At 36.8% G+C, this 20,915-nt stretch overlaps 1 long non-coding RNA gene across 1 annotated transcript; it reads right to left on the bottom strand.

The window, feature by feature from the left end:
* Positions 1 to 16,319: 16,319 nt before the first annotated feature.
* Positions 16,320 to 20,238, bottom strand: LOC117297015. Its single transcript, XR_004519836.1, has 3 exons — positions 20,135 to 20,238; positions 18,076 to 18,211; positions 16,320 to 17,518 (listed from the first exon to the last, which is right to left on the bottom strand). It is a non-coding gene; the product is annotated as an uncharacterized LOC117297015 (long non-coding RNA).
* Between the last annotated feature and the right edge of the window lie 677 nt (positions 20,239 to 20,915).

Here is a 20,915-nt window from a genome sequence, read left to right as displayed (position 1 = left end):
CCCCTCCATAAAACCAATATTTCATAAACATTAATAATTTTCCTAAATGGGAAATATTTTACATTCAAACTCTAATTTGACTTTAAATAATGATAATTGATGCTCAAATATTTAATTGAGAAGTAAACTAACTTATCTGCTGTAACCCCTCCATAAAAAACCCTGGTCCCACTTCTGATATTAAAAATTACATAAACCATTATTACCAGTTTTTACAATGGGGCTACGATATTCAGATATTTTAAATAAGCAACATTCCTCTGCTAAATTGCTAAATCTTTATTCATTCTCTAATTTTAGTTTATTTTGAGATAAATGACCAAATTTGTCCCGTAACCCCCTCCAGAAAAAAAACCCAATCCCAACGTTACATTTGGCTCAATCGCCAGTAGTCCCACAGTGGCTACCACTGACCGGCTAAACTTTTATATAGAACCCCTAATTTTTGTTCATTTGTATAACTGGAGAAAAATCACCTTTTCCCCGTCACCCCCTCTAAGAAACATATAAATTCCAAATTTGTTCCAAAAACGCCGATATTTCCACATGGGCTACCGCTGAACGTCTTAACTTTTATGTTCAATCCCTAACTTAAGTTCATTTGTATAAATGAAACGGGAATCTTGAAAAAGTAACTTTTCCCCGTAACCCCCTCCACAAAACAAACAAATTCACCAGAAAGTTCAAACGAGCAACATTCCACCGCTGACGAGCTCAACTTTTATATTCAATCCCCAATTTTAGGTGGTATGAATGGAGAAAAATGACATTTTCCCCGTAACCCCTCCCCAAAACAAACAAATTCCAAAGTTAATTTGTTCCAAATCGCCGGTTTCTCGACAGGGGCTATACGACTGACCGCCAACATTAAATTAAATTCCCAATTTTACAGTTAATTTGTATTTAATGAAACGTGAATGGAGAAGTAAGTAAGTTTTCCTCATAACCCCCCCCCCCCCCCCCCCCACACACACACACACCCACACACACGCCCACGCAAAACACACCAATCCCAAAATTACAAAACGCCGCCATTTCCACAGGGGCTCTACTGCCGACCGGCTAAACTTTTATATTCAAACCCAAATAATTCATATGTTTATTCAAGGAATTTTGCAACCCCCCCCCCCCCCCCCTCCATCCACAAAACACAAATCCCAAAGTTACACATAGGCCCTAAACGCCGGTATTTCGACAGGGTCTGTGAGATTTATTAACATTCCAAATAAATATGCTACATGTTATAGGCAGAGTTTTATGCCTAATCGTCTTAGGAACAAACTATATAATATGAGCAACAATACACCCACACTGCCAACCAGCCAATCAATCACTAATTTATAATGTTTGGGTTAATTGACATTTAAAAATTATATTTAGAAGGAAAGTTAACTTTGCCCCATAACCCCTCCACAAAACCCTATCAGCTCCACTTGGTACGTCTAGACAGAGTTTTATACCCAAATGTCTTTGAAACAAACGATAGGGCAGAGTTTAATACCCAAATGTCTTAGAAACGAACGATAGGGCAGAGTTTAATACCCAAATGTCTTAGAAACAAACGATAGGGCAGAGTTTTATATCCAAATGTCTTAGAAACAAACGATAGGGCAGAGTTTTATACCCAAATGTCTTAGAAACAAACGATAGGGCAGAGTTTTATATCCAATTGTCTTAGAAACAAACGATAGGGCAGAGTTTTATATCCAATTATCTTAGAAACAAACGATAGGGCAGAGTTTTATACCCAAATGTCTTAGAAACAAACGATAGGGCAGAGTTTAATACCCAAATGTCTTAGAAACAAACGATAGGGCAGAGTTTTATACCCAAATGTCTTAGAAACAAACGATAGGGCAGAGTTTTATATCCAAATGTCTTATAAACAAACGATAGGGCAGAGTTTTATACCCAAATGTCTTAGAAATAAACGATAGGGCAGAGTTTTATACCCAAATGTCTTATAAACAAACGATAGGGCAGAGTTTAATACCCAAATGTCTTAGAAATAAACGATAGGGCAGAGTTTTGTACCCAAATGTTTTAGAAACAATCGATAGGGCAGAGTTTTATATCCAAATGTCTTAGAAACAAACGATAGGGCAGAGTTTTATACCCAATTGTCTTAGAAACAAACGATAGGGCAGAGATTTATATCCAAATGTCTTAGAAACAAACGATAGGGCAGAGTTTTATACCAAATTGTCTTAGAAATAAACGATAGGGCAGAGTTTTATATCCAAATGTCTTAGAAACAAACGATAGGGCAGAGTTTTATACCCAAATGTCTTAGAAATAAACGATAGGGCAGAGTTTTATATCCAAATGTCTTAGAAACAAACGATAGGGCAGAGTTTTATATCCAAATGTCTTAGAAATAAACGATAGGGCAGAGTTTTATATCCAAATGTCATAGAAACAAACGATAGGGCAGAGTTTAATACCCAAATGTCTTAGAAACAAACGATAGGGCAGAGTTTTATACCCAAATGTCTTAGAAACAAACGATAGGGCAGAGTTTTATACCCAAATGTCTTAGAAACAAACGATAGGGCAGAGTTTAATACCCAAATGTCTTAGAAACAAACGATAGGGCAGAGTTTTATATCCAAATGTCTTAGAAACAAACGATAGGGCAGAGTTTTATACCCAAATGTCTTAGAAACAAACGATAGGGCAGAGTTTTATACCCAAATGTCTTAGAAACAAACGATAGGGCAGAGTTTAATACCCAAATGTCTTAGAAACAAACGATAGGGCAGAGTTTTATATCCAAATGTCTTAGAAACAAACGATAGGGCAGAGTTTTATACCCAAATGTCTTAGAAACAAACGATAGGGCAGAGTTTAATACCCAAATGTCTTAGAAACAAACGATAGAGGGCAGTACACACCACTTAGAGGGGCAGCAGTCTGAAATAAAGACTAAGTATACACAAGTGTTCATGTCTCTCGTTATTTATTCACATGTGTCCATGAATATTCATAAAAAATTAAAAAGGGGAGTAGCACCCCAGTGAATGCAAGCCCCCCCTGATGCTCACACAAGTGTTCCCCGCCCACAGGTGTCGGCAGACTTAGTCAGTGAGTGCCCTCTATCAACACCAACCAGTGAGTGGCTTACAGCAATGTGTTCAGCAAGTCCCAAGACTAAGTCTGTGTGACCAAGGCCCCGTCTGTTGACCATAACAGGGAAGGATCTAATGAACTTTAATAATCAGTTAACTTAACCATAGAGTCGGATGTAGTCTATCCAGCATTCTCGAAATTATTCATGTCGAGAAACGCCCACAACACCAACTCTGAAATCTCTCAACCTGGTTATTAAAGAAGTTACATAATTGCATCATGGCTTTAAATCAAATCAAATGAATTTTTATAACAAATAGGGAACATTTTTGTGAGCTTTCTACAACAGTTTAACGCAATCTTTAGATATACAAGTCACATTTCTTTCAGCTGAACATACAGGGCAATGCCTCATGTAATATCTCATTAAATCTCTGCTTTAAGTTGTGCATAAATTTAGAAGTGTACATTTAAGTTTTTGATCATGGTTTTTTTTCACGTCGCAAGTTAAAATAATTCAAGAGCACTTGGAACAAGTAAAGGATCACCCTTTACATGGATTGAAATTACTTATCAAGTTTCTGTTGACACTTAGCAACTTTTGTAAGACTAATTTCATTTGCGAAATGAATAAAATATTTGCTTTGATTGCTACATGTCGGACTAAGAGCTAATTAAGAATGTTTGCAACAAATTGTACGTTACTTTAAACTTCTGCGTTCGAACAGTATCTAATTACTGGTTTAAAGGAAAGATTTTGGAGGTATGTGTTTGTAAGCACAAACAGTTGATACTAAGAATCATTTCAGATACCAAGGTTTATTTCAGTAACAATTGTACGTTAATTTAAACATCTGCGTTCAAACGGTACAATCTAAATGGTTTGAGGTAAATTGTTGGAGGTATGTGTTTGTAAGCACGAACAGTTGATACTAAGAATCATTTCAGAATGGTTGCAACAGATGTGCGTTACTTTGAATATGTGTTCAAACGGTACAATCTAACTGGTTTAAAGGAAATACTTTTAAAATAGCAGGTTGCGGAAATTTCTTTACTACTGTTGTACTTTTTGTGTAGCAGTTTTAAGCTTTTTGTAGCAGTTTAAGCTCAAAGTAAAATGCTATTTGCAAACCATCAGTAAATGCAGGAACATGAAGTTCATTCACTTTTTAAGTCTATTTTTAGGTATTTTTCAACCTGAATTTCTTGCATTTTGTTTTGTAACATTTGAAACTTTTTAGAGTTGTATCACTAGCTGTAGAGGCTGCCATTAATGATTCAGATTACATTTCACTATTTGGATTTAAATGTCTACATATTGTGTTGTGATTTGAGGCAATTACTAGATTCATTTGATTAATTGGTTTACACTTGTGCTTTCTCCGCCGATTGGTATTTTTATCGTTACTTTTGAAGTGGGCTGAATTCACCATGAAGTGCTCAAAGTTCAACTTGTAACTCCTCTTAAATACTATTCAGTACAATTTATAGTCTGCCAAACTCTTCTTGCTACTCAAAAACAATGCAAGACACTAATTTAAATTTCACACCCAAATTATTTACATCACTTACATGTACACTTACAATGTACAAAGTACATGTATTTCTAGTGTTTCACAAGGCAACATTTATCATTTCGAGAGTCGCAAAGTTAGTGTCAAGAATGTTTGGACCACACATGTACAAATACATGTATTCCATTGTGTACCCATGGATCGCTCGTTCAAATATACTTGAGAACTCTTTTTAACTAAAATGCAAGGGAATGCAACACAAATTTAGCATTTAACACCATTTTTAGTCCAACAAATGTAAGTCTGCGGGAGTTATACATGTTAGTTCCAAATGAAGGTACATGTATATGTTTAGTAGAGTTCTATGCATCAGAGTTTCCAGTTCTTTCAGTAAACATTTTAAAAGTTGCCATCAACTATTACTGATTCCATTGTTAGGTGTTTCTTTTATTCTATTGTGTCATTTCAGCATTGTTTTTGAGTAGCTTCTGTAGTGTGGTCCTAGTGTGCCATTACTAAGCACCATACTCAGTTTGTGGCGCCATTTCTTGACGATGTGGTGGTAATTTTGAATTTTGCGGATCCAGTGGAGATTCAACACTTCAGTTGAATCTCCCCCTACTTCTTTTGCTGGGGCAGCGTGTGTGCCGGATAGTCCTGTTAATTTCACCCACCCTAGTGGATTGTCACTTGTGGGTTTTTTCTACAACATAGGGGAGAGGCAAACTTTTCAATCTTAGTTCTAAGTTTTCCTTTCATACAATAAGTGATTGTAATTGCTATGGTGCTCTGTAGTGAGCAGTTTGTTAATTCTCTAGTTACCAACTACCAAATTGTTACAGTATCTGTTTGTTCAATGCTGCTTGGAGGAGAGATAAATCGTGCTTAGCATTTCAATTTCAAAGAAAAAACTTTCTAACATTTTGAGATTTTGGAATAGATCACTTGCTAGTAACCTATTTCCTCATTGGTTTAGCAAGGAATACCAAATACTATCCAGGCCCAATTCCTTAGAGCTCCTTATGCAAAGCAAAATATTGCTTACACATTTTCTGTTAAGCAAAAATAAGCATGATACCAGACACAGTATGTGAAATGGTACATTGGCTGGGTTACCTTATTCTGGTAAGCGTAATTTTGTTATGCTTAGTTACTTGATGTGCGTCCTAAGCAGCTTTATGATGTTGGGCCTGCATGTGCATTTGTTTCTTGGTTGGGCTGTTGTACTCATCACACTGTTTTATGTACATATACAATTAGCACAAAGGGGTTGGTTTTTATTTGTGAAATAAGTTTTCCTCAAATTTGATAATATTTTAACATTTCAATGTCAAAGTAATCTATCTGGACTTCTTCATCATCTACATGGATTGTATTTATGAATTCTATTCCAATTTCTATTTTCTTGTTTCTTCATAAAATTGCCCCTCCCCTTTTTTCTTCCTTCTACAACAGGACGTCCGGCCAATTTACACCCCCTACTTGGGCCTGGATCCGCCCCTTTTCAAACTGCCCCTCAGTATCAAGGGAAACTATGGTGCCTTTTATAGACACAGGGTTTGCCAGTCCTGCCTGTATTACGTCCATGGTAAGATTAATTGAAGTTTTGATGAATTCATGCACTGTACACATTACTATACATCCTCATGTGTATCAGAGTATGCTGTATGCATAACCACTATACACTAAGCTCACATGTAGACCTATTAAGCAGGCCCTGGGAACAATCTACACAACTAGAATGGTTTCTTAAAGACAGTGGACACTATTGGTAATTGTCAAAGACAAGTCTTCTCACTCAGTGTTTCTCAACATATGCATAAAATAACAAACCTGTGAAAATTTGAGCTCAACCAGTCGTTGAAGTTGCGACATAATGGAAAAAAAACACCCTTGTCACACGAAGTTGTGTGCTTTCAGATGCTTGATTTCGAGACCTCAAATTCTAAATCTGAGGTCTCGATATCAAATTCGTGGAAAATTACTTCTTTCTCGGAAACTACGTTACTTTAGAGTGAACCGTTTCTCACAATGATTTATACTATCAACATCTCCCCATTACTTGTTACCAAGTAAGGTTTTATGCTAATAATTATTTTGAGTAGTACCCAATAGTGTCCACTGCCTTTAAATGGAACAATCTACACTACCCCTACAAGGTTCTGAAGTTCCTTCGCAAATTGAACATAACAACTAACTGACAACAGGTTAAGGTTCCCTTTCAATAGATCAAGTGATTTGAAGACATGATTTATTTTTGACGATGTCAGAAAACATACTACAAACTACCTCCGACTTTGAGAGTAATTATACTGTGAGAATTATGATTCACAAATCAGTTGTTTTTCCCCTAATCAGATCAAACAATTTGTCTATTAAGTTATGAGGCAGCATTGGTTTTTGTGGAAGGATCCTAGTCAATCTCCCTGGAGCGTTAGGGTAAAATGTTCCTTAATGACCTCAAGATAAGGGACAGCATTGGTGAATTAGTGCGACTTAATTATCGAGTCACTCACAAATGAAAGTTAGAGCTCATGGTGTCTATTGAACAAGGAACGCAAATTGTTTGCACATCCACACCTATACTAAGAAAGCATACCCTTGCCACACCTATATTGAGAAAGCATACCCTTGCCACACCTATATTGAGAAAGCATACCCTTGCCACACCTATATTGAGAAAGCATACCCTTGCCACACCTATATTGAGAAAGCATACCCTTGCCACACCTATATTGAGAAAGCATACCCTTGCCACACCTATATTGAGAAAGCATACCCTTGCCACACCTATACTAAGAAAGCATACCCTTGTGTGAAACGAAACCCACCCAGGCGTTTGTCCTACTTTCTTTACAAGTAATAGTAACTGTTTCCATAAATTTTATAGGGACATTGTGTCACCTGCTCATCATTCCTGAAATATAAGCTGAACATTTAGGCAAATGAGCTCTAAATGCACGGTACTTGATTACATACAGGTTTAATATGTCATAAAGCACCAATGCTGTACCAAATCGTTACACATTCATTTCTTGTAATCCTCAAGTGTTTGTTCCCAGAGCCTGCTATAGGTTTTGTTAAATTACGTACAACTTGACCTTTACTCAATTGTGTCTTTGACTTTTGACCTTTGAGACTGTGTATTTATTTCCTAATTTGTACTAAAGGTTTCATGTACTAAGGGTAACGCCTAGTCCAAGTACAAACTAACCTGTGTACAAAAAAAAAGAGTGCCCACCTACTTGTACAAACATAATTTACAATTGGGCTACCTATTTCAGTTTGAATTTCTTCAACTAAACTCTTGCTTTGTATGCAGAAATGGAATCCCTACTTGGGCTTCCTGTTCTAATTGGATGTTCACATTTTGGAAACTGAAAGCATTGTACAGAATGAGTCTACAGTTGGGCAAACTAATCCAGTTTGTTTTTCGTCTTCCTAAACAATAGTTTCTTTGTGTACAAAAAAGTAATCCTCACTTGGGCTACTTGTCCCAGATGGACTTCAACCATAATGTGACCTATGTGTGTGTGAACACAAACAGTCCACACTTGGGCAATCTTTAAATGGATTCAATTCAAAACCCAAGTCTGTGTAAAGTAGACAGTTTTGTGTATTTAAAACTAAGCACAATTTCCTGTGCACTGATTACAAATGTTGACTGTCTGTAGACCCAAGCTGCCATGTTGAACAACTTTCTGTATTTGAGGTTTCTTTTAAAAGTAATTGATCTAAAAATAATTTTCTAAAACCCCAGAGGGTATCATATTGTCTCTAGAAATTTTTCACAAAATTCTGAATTATCCGTGATGAATCCTGAACAGCTATGACACGCCTGCATTCTGTAACTACTGTAAGCTAGCTGTTCACACTAGTGACTGTAACTGACCTAACCCTGTTCACACTAGTGACTGGAACTAACCTAAACCTGATCACACTAGTGACTGTAACTCACTCACTGTTCACACTAGTGACTGTAACTAACCTAACCATGTTCACACTAGTGACTGTAACTCACTCACTGTTCACACTAGTGACTGCAACTAACCTAACCCTGATCACACTAGTGACTGTAACTAACCTAACCATGTTCACACTAGTGACTGTAACTAACCTAACCATGTTCACACTAGTGACTGTAACTCACTCACTGTTCACACTAGTGACTGCAACTAACCTAACCCTGATCACACTAGTGACTGTAACTAACCTAACCATGTTCACACTAGTGACTGTAACTAACCTAACCATGTTCACACTAGTGACTGTAACTAACCTAACCATGTTCACACTAGTGACTGTAACTAACCTAACCCTTATCACACTAGTGACTGTAACTAACCTAGCGCTGTTCACACTAGTGACTGTAATTCACTCCCTGTTAACTCTAATGACTGTAACTAACCTAACCCTGTTCAAACTAGTGACTGTAACTAACCTAGCACTGTTCACACTAGTGACTGTAATTCACTCCCTGTTAACTCTACTGACTGTAACTAACCTAACCCTGTTCAAACTAGTGACTGTAACTAACCTAACCATGTTCACACTAGTGACTGTAACTAACCTAACCCTGATCACACTAGTGACTGTAACTAACCTAACCCTGTTCAAACTAGTACTGTAACCCTAAAACCCTGCTCACACTTTTAGTGACTGTAGCTAACTTCCATGAAAATAACCAAAAAATGCTATCATTATGTGTTAAAGAAAGTTTAAACCCCTGATATTTCCCCTGAAACGGAAGTAAAGTTCTTTCATGGAATTCTTCTAGGCTTGAATTTTTGTTTGAAACAGGAGATTCAGATCTTGTCCAATATTAAACGATTTTATTGTATGGAGAAATGACAATAATCCACTCTGAATCTAGATCAAGTTCTAATGCCGTCCCTTACTTTAAGACCAATGGTGTATACAGCCTTTTACTACATGGAGCTTAGTGGTAGTCTTCAATCAAAGGATACTGACCTATCGCCATTTATAGGATTGCCAATTATTTTTCCTAGGTCACATCACATGACCAACCTGATCTAAGACAATGGAAAGTGCTTTTCATGTGTTCCGATGTTTGTGTATATGTGACACACATTGTGTCCGATACACAGAATCTAAATGCAGAAAAGTAGGCTTACATTGTACATGTATCTAAGTTGTCTCACGTAATCCACATTAACAATTGTCAATGTGTACATCAACTGGTATGCCTAATGAGTGATGTGTATAATAATGCAATGTTCTCACAACGATCTAAGACAGTGGAAAGTGGGTTCCATAATGTTAAACGCACAATGTGTTAGAAACACAAACACTGGTTGTAGGCTCATCCAAAACGCGGTTCGGGGCTCAATTAGCAGAAATGAGCCGTCTGATATCAGTCACAAATTGTACGATGTGACATAGCAGTTTGGCTGGTAACCTTAAGCACAATTTTGCGCTTTAGTTGCATCCATAGACATGTACCTACTTTATGCTCAGTTTCTTGATTAGGAACACGGCAAAACCAAATAGACGATAGGCCAATATAAACATCGTTCCCAAATCAATCCTTCTACCTCATTGTTTCAAGGTAGCGTATCCAAACAACTTGGATATTCAAGTGAAGTCAGATTAATATTATCAAAACTGCATTTAGTTTCCCTCAGGTTCCTACATGTATTTGAACCTGGCATACTTCTGTATGTGCAGGCCTATACATTAGACTCTGACTGTTTGACTACTCCATTGAACAGCGTGTGCTGTAATCTGTACCTTAAGTTCATACAAGATGACTTTTCAGCCCTGTTTGCTACAGGCAAGGGGTCCATTTTTGAACTCACTTAAAGTTGTATTATGCAGTCCGGCACCTTTGTTTGGTTAGCTCTATAATTAAATAGTGTGTACTGTGGTATAACTTCAGAGTCTTTATTTCCAAGGTAGAATTTAACCTGTTTGCCACAGGCTAGGAGTCAATATTTGAACCCACTTGACATGCTTGAGATTGCATTATGTACAGTCTGGCACCTTGATTTCTACATCAGTCTGTAATGTACAGTCTCTATTCAAAGTCTATTCAAGGTGGATTTATACCTTGGTAAGCTACACACCTTAGCTTCAACATTGAACAGTATGTACTTTCTCATGTGGTTGCAGTTTTTCCCAAAGCTGCACAGAATAAGAGTCCAAACTAAACCAGTTTGACAATTGTAATGTATGTCATCATTACAGTCTGATACCTTGACTTCACTATTATACAGCATGTGCTGCTGTATGTGGTACATTGGGAACCACCACAATCACCAATTGTTGCTGTTTTTTAGAGGCTTTGCCCATCTTGGGGCAGAAGCTGGAACGAGGTTTGGTCAATACCAAGCAGGGTTTTCATAATGTCCTGAAAGTTCTTCACCTCAAATCAAGTGCCATATCTACAGCAGTATTGTCTGTAACATTGCACTGATGCTCAGTTCAGGTTCATCTCTTATAGCCTACTGTGGTTATCTTAAGCAGTATATTAAAACAACTTTAGTATCATGTATAATCTTCTATGCAGTGTTTAATAAGACAGTTCAGTGTTGAACATGACAGTTCTTTGTCCAGTCCCTCATCATGCTAAAAAGCAACTCTTACATATATCTGCAAGGAGACAGTTTCATTTCTGCTTCAATGACCAGGGAAGGCAACTGCAGCATTTCTTAATTAATGAGGTAATTGATTGTAACTATTCCATTTCTTCACTTGTCATATTTTCAGTTTGCATGCTTCCTCATCTCCTGTCTTTACACATTCGTAATCCACTTGACGCAAAATCCCTTCCACTCAGTTTTGTTGCCAAGGTGGGGGTGCCGGGCAGGTCTGCCCAGAACTAACAAATTTCGCCCAGAACTCTGAGCAAAATACACTGTGCTATGCCAGCACAGATTTCCCCCCTATTGCAGTTCAGCAATGAACATGAATAATTAGGTTGATCTGCTCACCCTTGGTTATGTTGGTGGATTTAGAGGCCACCACTAAAATTGGTCTAGCTCGGACAACATTGGTGTTTAGTTTTGTCAATGCCTTGATGTAAAGTAACCTTAGTTTACAGGTTGTTGCAGTTTCACTGTAACAACTTCTTCATTGTCTTATAGTTTATCATTGTTTGAAAACCCTGCTTGGTATTGCCTTTGATTGAAGACTACTCGTTATGCATACTACTCCAAGATACACATTATTGAGGATGTATAGTTACAGTACATGAATTCTTACTTCAATTAAAGTTACCATGGACCTATCTAACAGGACTGGGACCCCTGTGTCGACACCACAGTTTTACCAGTCGATACTGAGGGACCCACCACATCGTCCCATGTACAGCCCTAGTTTATAGTATGGTGCTCTACCTTAGCACACCAGGCCATCTCTCTACAGAGACTAGAAGAGTTTGGCTACTTTATGTTTCCCTGGTTTGGGACTCTGTGTTGCAGTCTAGCCGGTGCAATCCAAATGCAAACCGGCATTTTAGACAAATTAGCCTCAGTTTTAGAGGGTTTTGGTATTCAACTCAATACATTTGACTGACTGCAACACGTACCTAAGACTGAATACTGATTTGAGGAGCTATAAGTTAATAATTTCAGTTTCATCACTAAGTAGATACAGATCCTTTATAAGAGATCTGCCATCTTGGTTTATCTCAAACACAATTGATTGAGAACCCAAATGAGGCTCGGTCCAAAATAGACTGGTGCCTTTGAAATGTCATTCTTTTCAATGGTGAATTCATATGATGTCTGGGTATCAGACAAGCCTTAGTGGACGAATTCATATGTTGTCTGGGTATCAGATAAGCCTTAGTGGTTTACTTCTGTTTTAGTCGAGTCGTATTAGTTTTGCCGATTTGTTCAATCGTCTCAAAGCTTCAATTGGCAGAAAGATTTTGGCACAAAAAAGTCAGTTCAAGATTCAACTGCTTTGGTTGAATCATTTGATGAACCTTTTAAAATGTATGGATATAGAAATAATGGACACTATGTCCTCAAATGTGTAGATTCACATTAACTTTCTTATTTCATTCTCATTTTAACATCATTTTGTTGTTAAGAACTTCACTGAAATCTATAATTGCCTCGCATCGTTTTAGTATTTTAAATGTAGACGTATTGAATGTTTAATAATACTTCATAGAAACATGAGAAGGTGGTGGATTGTTTGCCTGGGTTTTCTGTTTGAACAAAACTATCCGTGCAATGTGTACAAAATGGCAGCTACTTCACCTCAATTTTTATTTTTTTTTTCAAAAAAGTTTACTTTTGTCTTTTTTTTTTGTTTACTTTGAGCTTAAAAAGTGTTTACACCCCCAGTTTTGAAAATAATTAAAATTAGTTTATTTTTCCAAACTGAATCTTTTGGTACATTTTCTGAAAGAGATTTTAAATGAGTTTTTAAGTGAAATTTAAAATGGGTTTTGATTTGTTGTCGAATACTTTAGGATTTTGTGGCTATTTTAAAGTGACTGATGATCATAACTACAACCTTACTTGATTGTAGTTTATCAATGTTTGTGCTTACAAAGGTCTCCTCAATTTGGAAGGCTTTTTGCGTGAAAATGCGTTCTATTTGAGTATTTTTCATCTCAAGGAAGCTTGGCATTAAATGTTTGCTAATTGGCGTAACTTAAATGTTTTTGCTGCAAACAACTATTTGTTCCTACTCTTGTTGATTTTTTATACCACGATGAATTGCAAATTTTTGTTTTAAAACTAAGTCCACTTAATTGTAGGACTTGATTTGATGCACAATATGTAGCAGAGTTTAACAAGAGTTGATGAGACAATTAACCACATGAACGGCTTACTGATGTGACTGTTATCTAATATTGCATTTACAAACTCCTGAGAAATATTTCACAAAATGTTCCATATTTGTACAAAATTCATTCTCATGGATTGAAAGACCATGATGCAACATGAACTCCTGAAATCTCCAGGGAGAAATTTCACAGCAGGGTTGAAGGTTTTCTCTCCATGAGCAATCCCTGGAATGGAGGACAGGTACATCCTTGACTCTATGGAAAGAAACTGATTATTAGAGTTCAAAAGACCCTACCATGTTGTAGCCAACTTTGGGTCCTTGATTCATCCAGACTACAGGATCGGGAAAGATGACACATCACAAACAGCCAAACGCCAGTTAAATGCAGATGGAGGGCAACTCACCGACCAGCCTGCCGACACCTGCGGGCGGAGAACACTCGTGCGAGCACCAGGATGGCTTGCATGCACCGGGGTGCCAAAAGGGGAAGGGGAACATTCATGAGCTGTTGGTAAAGTACAATTAAATGTCTCATTAATAACAGATATGAAAGGGATTTTGATTGAAATTAATAACAAACTTACATGTATAAATGAATCACCAGAGTTTTCAATGTGTAAAAGGAAGATCCAAGACTATGAAAAGACAAATGACCAGGGAAAATGAAAAAGTTCTGGGTACAAGATTGGTACAAGAAATGGTCCTTGAGTACAATTCTAACCTTAGTAACTTATTATCATGTCTGTTTTATGTTTATGTAGCCTCCTTACACAAGATGTACATCAAGGGTTTTGCCCTCTATGCTTCAATAGCAAAATATTTCAACTTGTATTTTTCTTAAGATATTGGACTTGATTTTCAAGCTAGAATGAACATTGCGCAGTCATTGGTTTTTGAGTAGCTCTATAAGAAGCAATCAACTAGCCAGATGCAACACTTGGATAAGAGTTTAGCTGGTCCTAGGTAATTTACAATGTCACTGGCATTCAGCCGGCGGACCACAGTGGAGCACAAAAACTGCTAGCTTTATACAGAACTGCTTTAAAAGTTGTACAAAAATACCTTGTTGAGATTAACTGAACTGTCAAGGTAGGGTCAGTTGCATGAAGTTTGATGCTCAAGTATTAAAACTGGAATTTTGCCAGCACACCATAGTTGTGAAAGATGCGGGTTCTTTAGAAAAATGTTAAAGATCTTTGAGTCTGTAAATAAGTTAACAAATCGTACAAAAAGACTGAGAGGTTTAACAAAAATTTTCATAATATGCATAATGACAAAGTCAGTTGCCTAATAATGGGTGTTCATTTATAGAGCATCTTACACATGGACTTCTTCAAGAAAACCTTCGGTGTAAATTTTTAGGTTTCAGAATTTTTTTTTGATATTTCAATTTAGAGCTGCGGAGCTTCTATTTGATTCTTCTTTGTTCTAATAAAAACCAATCTTGTACCCAGCTATGTACATTTACCAACAGCATTCATTGAACTCACCCTCTCCCATAGAGTTATTATATAAGAACTAGAGGGCGCACTGGTGATGCTATTTGCACAAAGGTGACAGGACCGCAAGGAGACACGCGTGCGCCATTCTGTACGCGCGTTGAATATGAACTACACGTTGGAGTTATTGAACGCTACGTGATACTGTTTTGTCAACTTACAAAATGGCCGCACAAAAATACACTGTGCGATGCATGTTTTGCGCGCATACCGGTTCGCGAATATAAGCCAGTGCGCCTTCTAGTTCTTATACATAACTCTATGCCCTTTCCTAACCTACATGGAATAGAAATAATTTACTAGTTATGTACACAGTACTCATTATGAACAGCCTCTCACAAAAACTGGTAAAAAAAAAAAATAAATAAATCAATTAATTAGTACTCAAGGTGCTTGTTTTACCTACACCGATGTGTGTTAAGCATTGTATAGGCGTCTACTCAGTACTTTTCCCTGTGAAATAAATCCAGAGGCCTGTTACTTGGGTTGGATTCGAACCACAATATTTGCCCTTCTGGAGCAGATGTCTTACAACTAGACCACCGAGCTTGCCCGATAGCTAGAGACAGTTCATATCCAACATACCAGCAGGTACCACTGTTATTGAAGTGAATTAGTATTCAGAAGTTATAAAAAAGATACATGTGCGAAACAAATTTGCCAAAATGTACATGTATTATGTTTTTTCGACATTTATGTATGGCACTAAAACAAAAAAACATTCAGCAGGACTTAACCAGGATTTAGCACAAAAAGTGCATGCCAATTTAGTCAAGTTTGGTCTAATACGCTGAAGACCAAGACAATTTTTTGGAAATTTTATTCAGTTTAAATATCAATAACAAGAGGCACTTGTTTTGTTTTGCCAATTTAAACACTGCATCAAAGTGCCTTCTCTGTTGAAAGTCAGTTACGTAAATGAGTTGATCAATTTTAAAATCTCATAAAAAAAAAAACTTTTTGTGAGAGGCTGTGTACAAATAAACAAGTTACAGTTACATGTAAAGACCTTAAAGATGCATCACCCAGATTTTATGATAAAAATATGCTTCAAAATTGGAATTAATAGTTTATTAGGATGAGGGCATTTACTTAGAATGTTCATTGAAAAAGTGGAAGAAACAAACTTAAGATAGAGAACTCTCACATGTAGAATCCAGTAAACAAGAGTGTGCTTCTTATTCACTATGGAAAGTGTGCATGTCTTGCATAGATTGTTACAATATGTTTCACCAGATCTGGATTTGTACAGAAGCCATTGTAGCCACGGCATACAGTTGGATATTTGCAACTGAGATTGTGTGTTGAAGCGCTATGGTTCGTAGCCAGTAAAGTGAATGAAAAAAAAAATGAAAAAAATATTTTGCATTTACAGTTTTTAAATTGCCTCTAAACATTATTTTTTTGTAAAGCTAAGACTTGGGTGATGCACCTTTTAAAATAATATTTAAATAATAATTAATAAGATACTGTACAGTGTACAGGTGTAGGGATATTATATTGCTAACCGTGTTATTAAGCGTGAAGGTATCTACTAAGCCCCACACCATGTCTCAATAAACGCTCTCATAATAGTTTAAAGTCCCACCTGAATTTGCAAACAAATATGACAGATTTCTGATTCAAAATCAAAACAGGTAGCCACCATTTTGTTTTGAATTCCGTTTGGTGTGTACAAGGTCAATGGCTCTTGCACAAGAAGCCAATACTTGAATCTGGGGTGAAAGTTATTGCTGACAAAACGTCAAAAGTTGATAAGAATTAGACAGAGCAATCTCCATAAATCACAAGATTTTATGATTTGTTCCATTAGGCCGTGTACAAATCGAGCCTGCAGGAAGTCCAGGCTCTGTGGCTCTTTTGTAAACAAGTGATGTCACAGGTCACATCGTCTATGGTCTGGGCTGTGTACATGGATCAGGTTGCTTTGGTTTTATGATCATGTTGGTAAGTTGGATGTTCACGTTATTTCACCATGAATGTTGCAAACTTCAGTTTGTTTTCTGTTGATGCAAAATAAGAATGTAAAGTTGTGAACTTTTCATTCTAAATTCTATTTTCTGCCGGCAGAAATTCTTTTAGACAATGAAACAGTGAGGTTCAGTTTAAATGACAATTAGGTCGAGTTTTAAAAGGCACATTGCTTGCAGGTGACAGCTGACTTGCCAACAGGATTGCTTATCAAATGTTAAATAATACTAAGTTTGAGAAAGGTCTGTTATACAGGGGAGTTGTTTAAATTGTTCCCCAAAATCCTTTCAAACTTTTCCAGTGACAAATCTGAATCTTGATTTTCAGATATTTGAGTCATCATCAGGTCTACAGTTCTCAAACTGTGACGTGGTCCTTCAAAAGACCAAACATGACCCCATAGTGGCCCATGGGGTAGCAAGTTCATCACCGTCCCTTCCAATGTTGCATCTCACAAGGTGCCCATCGAATGGCTGATATCCTTAAGAATCTTGCTCTTGTAGAAACAATGTTTTTCTTTCTCTCTCCTCCTTCTTGCAGTGACATCTTGGAGCATCTTGGGAAGAGCATCTTGGGAAGATCATCTTGGGAAGAGCATCCTAGGAAGGGCATATCGGGAGGAGAGACTCTGATCAAAGCTGATGGCTGTAGTTAGTCACGCTTAGAGATCGTCAGATACACGTTGCTGGGCCGTTGCTGGAATCGGAGTCAAAAACAAAGCAAACAAAAACACATGAAACGACTACAAACACACATACTGCATTCAGTAATGCATTGAGTCATGGGCTGCACATCACATGTAAGTGCTGTTTGATCCCATGTAAAGCCACTGGACACCATTGGTAATTACCCAAAATAATCGTTGGCATGAAAACTGACTTGATAATGAGCAATGGAGAGCTGTTGATAAGATAAAACATTGTGAGAAACAGCTCCCTCTTTATAAGTTACGTAAATGTTAAAAGAGTTCAGGCTTGAAGCCCATACTAGTCTTTGACAATAAAGGTGTCTAATGTAATATCAACCTTAGTAAGCCACTGTGGAATTCCAGCTGTGGAATTCTAGCCATGTCTGTTACTGCTGACAATGCATTTTGTCTATCTCCCGTAATACCAGCGGGTATTGTCAAAAGGTCACTAGAGAGCAACAAATAGCGTTGTCAGCAGTAACAGACATGCGCAGCTGGAATTCCGAAGTGGCTTATTCTCAAATCTAATTTATCGTACCACTGGTGCTACCGCACCAATATCTACCTCGGAGTACTGTATATACATACTGGTAGCTTTTGCAAACCAGCAAACTTGACGATTACATGCAGATGTTCTTGCAGTAGAAGAGTAGACTGTCAATGGATGCATCGACAACGAGGAGACGGGTCAACAGGTGAATCTAAGGAAGACAAGAAATAGGAGAAAAAGATCAGGGCACTTGCATGTACATAAAGCAGACTATGATGACCGTAACTGCAGAGTTCGGCGGTAAGCAGAGGGCTGAAATTGGGCCAAGTTTCTTCACCTGCACGACATTGTTAGCCAGAGGTTAGAGGTGTTCATTACGCTCTAGCATGTCTGGGGGAATTTTGAGGTTTCTTAGATTTATTTTGTAATCCAATTATCATGCTTTGTAATAGACCCCCTTGCATTGGCTGCCATCTTTGATGTTATAAGGTGCAGGCGTGAGGCTATCAATGGCTGAGAGAGAGTACATGTACACGCGTGCACTTTCCATTGTTTCAAATTGGGGGCGGGGCTTTTTAGTGAAACAGGTTTTTAATTATTTCTGAAAACTAAAGTCATAAAATGGGATAACTTTTTCCACTCACATTTTTACAAAAAAAAGATATCTCATTGAGGTAAATTAGAATTAGAAACTATATATTTTTTTCATTTCCAATGATAAAGTGGCGGCGCTCCAAGAAACTTTTCCCGAAAATGAGTTAACATAATGACAATAAGCTGTTATTACTAATAATACTATTAGTAACAGTATACTATTATATAGTATATCCTGGTGTCATGTGTTTTCAGGATAACAGGAAAATTGTTCACAATCAAAAACTATATAAATTTTTTTCAAATCATCTATCCAATGCTTCAACAATAACACTTACACTTCATGGTGTGTTGAAATTTTTAAAAGTTTTGGTTTCACGTTGCGAGAGACAGTCCGCCATTAATCGCGCTTAAAATGCATGCACGACATTGGAGCAACGTCATATATTTTCACACCATTCATTGGTTGGTATTTTATTGAATATTCAGAAGCTAATATGGCATGCAAAATAAATCAAAATATTATTCAATTACTACTTACAAATTTAATTACATTTTTGCCCTAAGGCATTATGGCTACTATTAAAAATTAGAATCAAGAGATATCATAATTGGCATGAAAGTAAAACAACCCACCCCCTTGAAACACACACACTTCATAACAATCCGTTTCCCTCCATTTCAGACCAGTAATGTTTGGTTTCAAGAGATAAGAAACCAATCTATGATATTTTCTCTTAAATGTAGACTTAATATTTATTACGCTTATCGGAATATATTACAGTATGCAGTAAATCAAAAAAACAATTGTTTGTCATTTTCACTTAAAATATTTTAATATTTTCCCCACATTTGCACACCATAGAATCCCAAATTGTAACCACCTCACGTGATCCATCTAGTGACTAAAGCAGAATGAAACTCAATCTAGCAGATAGTAATTTTGTTTTGAACTTTCGAGAATGGATGATGTTTCTTTGACTCATTTGAATGTTGGCATAATAATGCATAATAAATTAGTACCAAAAATCAATCATTTTATAAATGTTTGAGCATAACCAACGACAGGAAACTTTATTCTCAGCATGATTAAGCCTGATGAAAATACAGCCCGTGAGTAAACTGCATAGCTTCTGTCACCGGTGCAGCTTGCACAATCTCGCGGTAACGGGAATCAAAGTTGGGGACTGAAAACATATGAGGGTCGATAACGTATGACGCTACCAACCAGACTTTGTTTACTGATTTTTTAAACTAATTTTTTACCAAAAACGACATCAACTATATCATTCATAGGCCTAAGTGATTTTCAAATCAAAAAGTGGTGGCAGGATACAGAAATCATTCCTTAAAAAAACCCTTAAATGCACCAATAATAAACATGTCCCCCTCCCCAAAGAAACTGTCCACGCCCATAACGGTGGTCCAGGGGCCTTTTAAATGGTGCAATGTGCATACTACACTGCATTGAGGCGCGTGCGTAAATGGCGATATTATTAGTTAATGCAACATTTGTTTACTTCAAATTTGACTCTCTTACCATGTATGGAATTCACACAAACGTCTCTGCTGCCAGATATTGAACTATACTTTCATACTCGTAGAAAAACTTCAATCATTATTGTGTTGTTTGTCAAAACTGCGTTCATGGGCGGCGCCATTAACATAACTTATGTTAGACGCTTGGGGGCGGTATTCTACTGGAAAGGTCCTGTAATTGTTAACAACATATTTTTTTGCGGATATGATAACTATAAACTTGCTCAACAATCTCCATTGCAATGGAGTTTCTGCTTCTTTAGGAGTAGAGTCTAAATTAAAAATTACATATTATTTTATATAAAATTACAACAAAAAACAATTAATCAATTAAATTGAAACCCTACCTGTGTCTACGATTTTCCCCTATATTTTGCTTTGTCTCAAAAAATGTGAATGAAATAATCATTGCTAAATAAATGCAGCATAAGCATTTTAAATGTGTTTAATTGGAAAGTTTTCATAGGAGCTTGATTTTAACCTGTTCTGCTCTTGAATAGATTTTCTTTATCAGGCCAATGTTTCAAAACAACATTCCAAAGATACCTATTCTAAAAAATGTGGTATGATTATTTTTATAATTTGTTGAAATAAATCTTTCAAATTAAAATTAAAATATCGAAGATTAATTAACAATAATCATAAACGTGGACAACTAATAATCATTACGTAAAAAACACACAAGACAAGAAAATCTGACTTTTTTTCAAGTATTTTTTTCAAAATATCTTTTTTTAATCACCATTGTGCTATCTATAATTCTCATTATTTATTTATAATTA

Source organism: Asterias rubens, chromosome 11, assembly GCF_902459465.1.
Source record: "Asterias rubens chromosome 11, eAstRub1.3, whole genome shotgun sequence".
Lineage (NCBI taxonomy): Eukaryota > Metazoa > Echinodermata > Asteroidea > Forcipulatida > Asteriidae > Asterias > Asterias rubens.
This window is presented reverse-complemented; position numbering and strand designations above follow the sequence as displayed.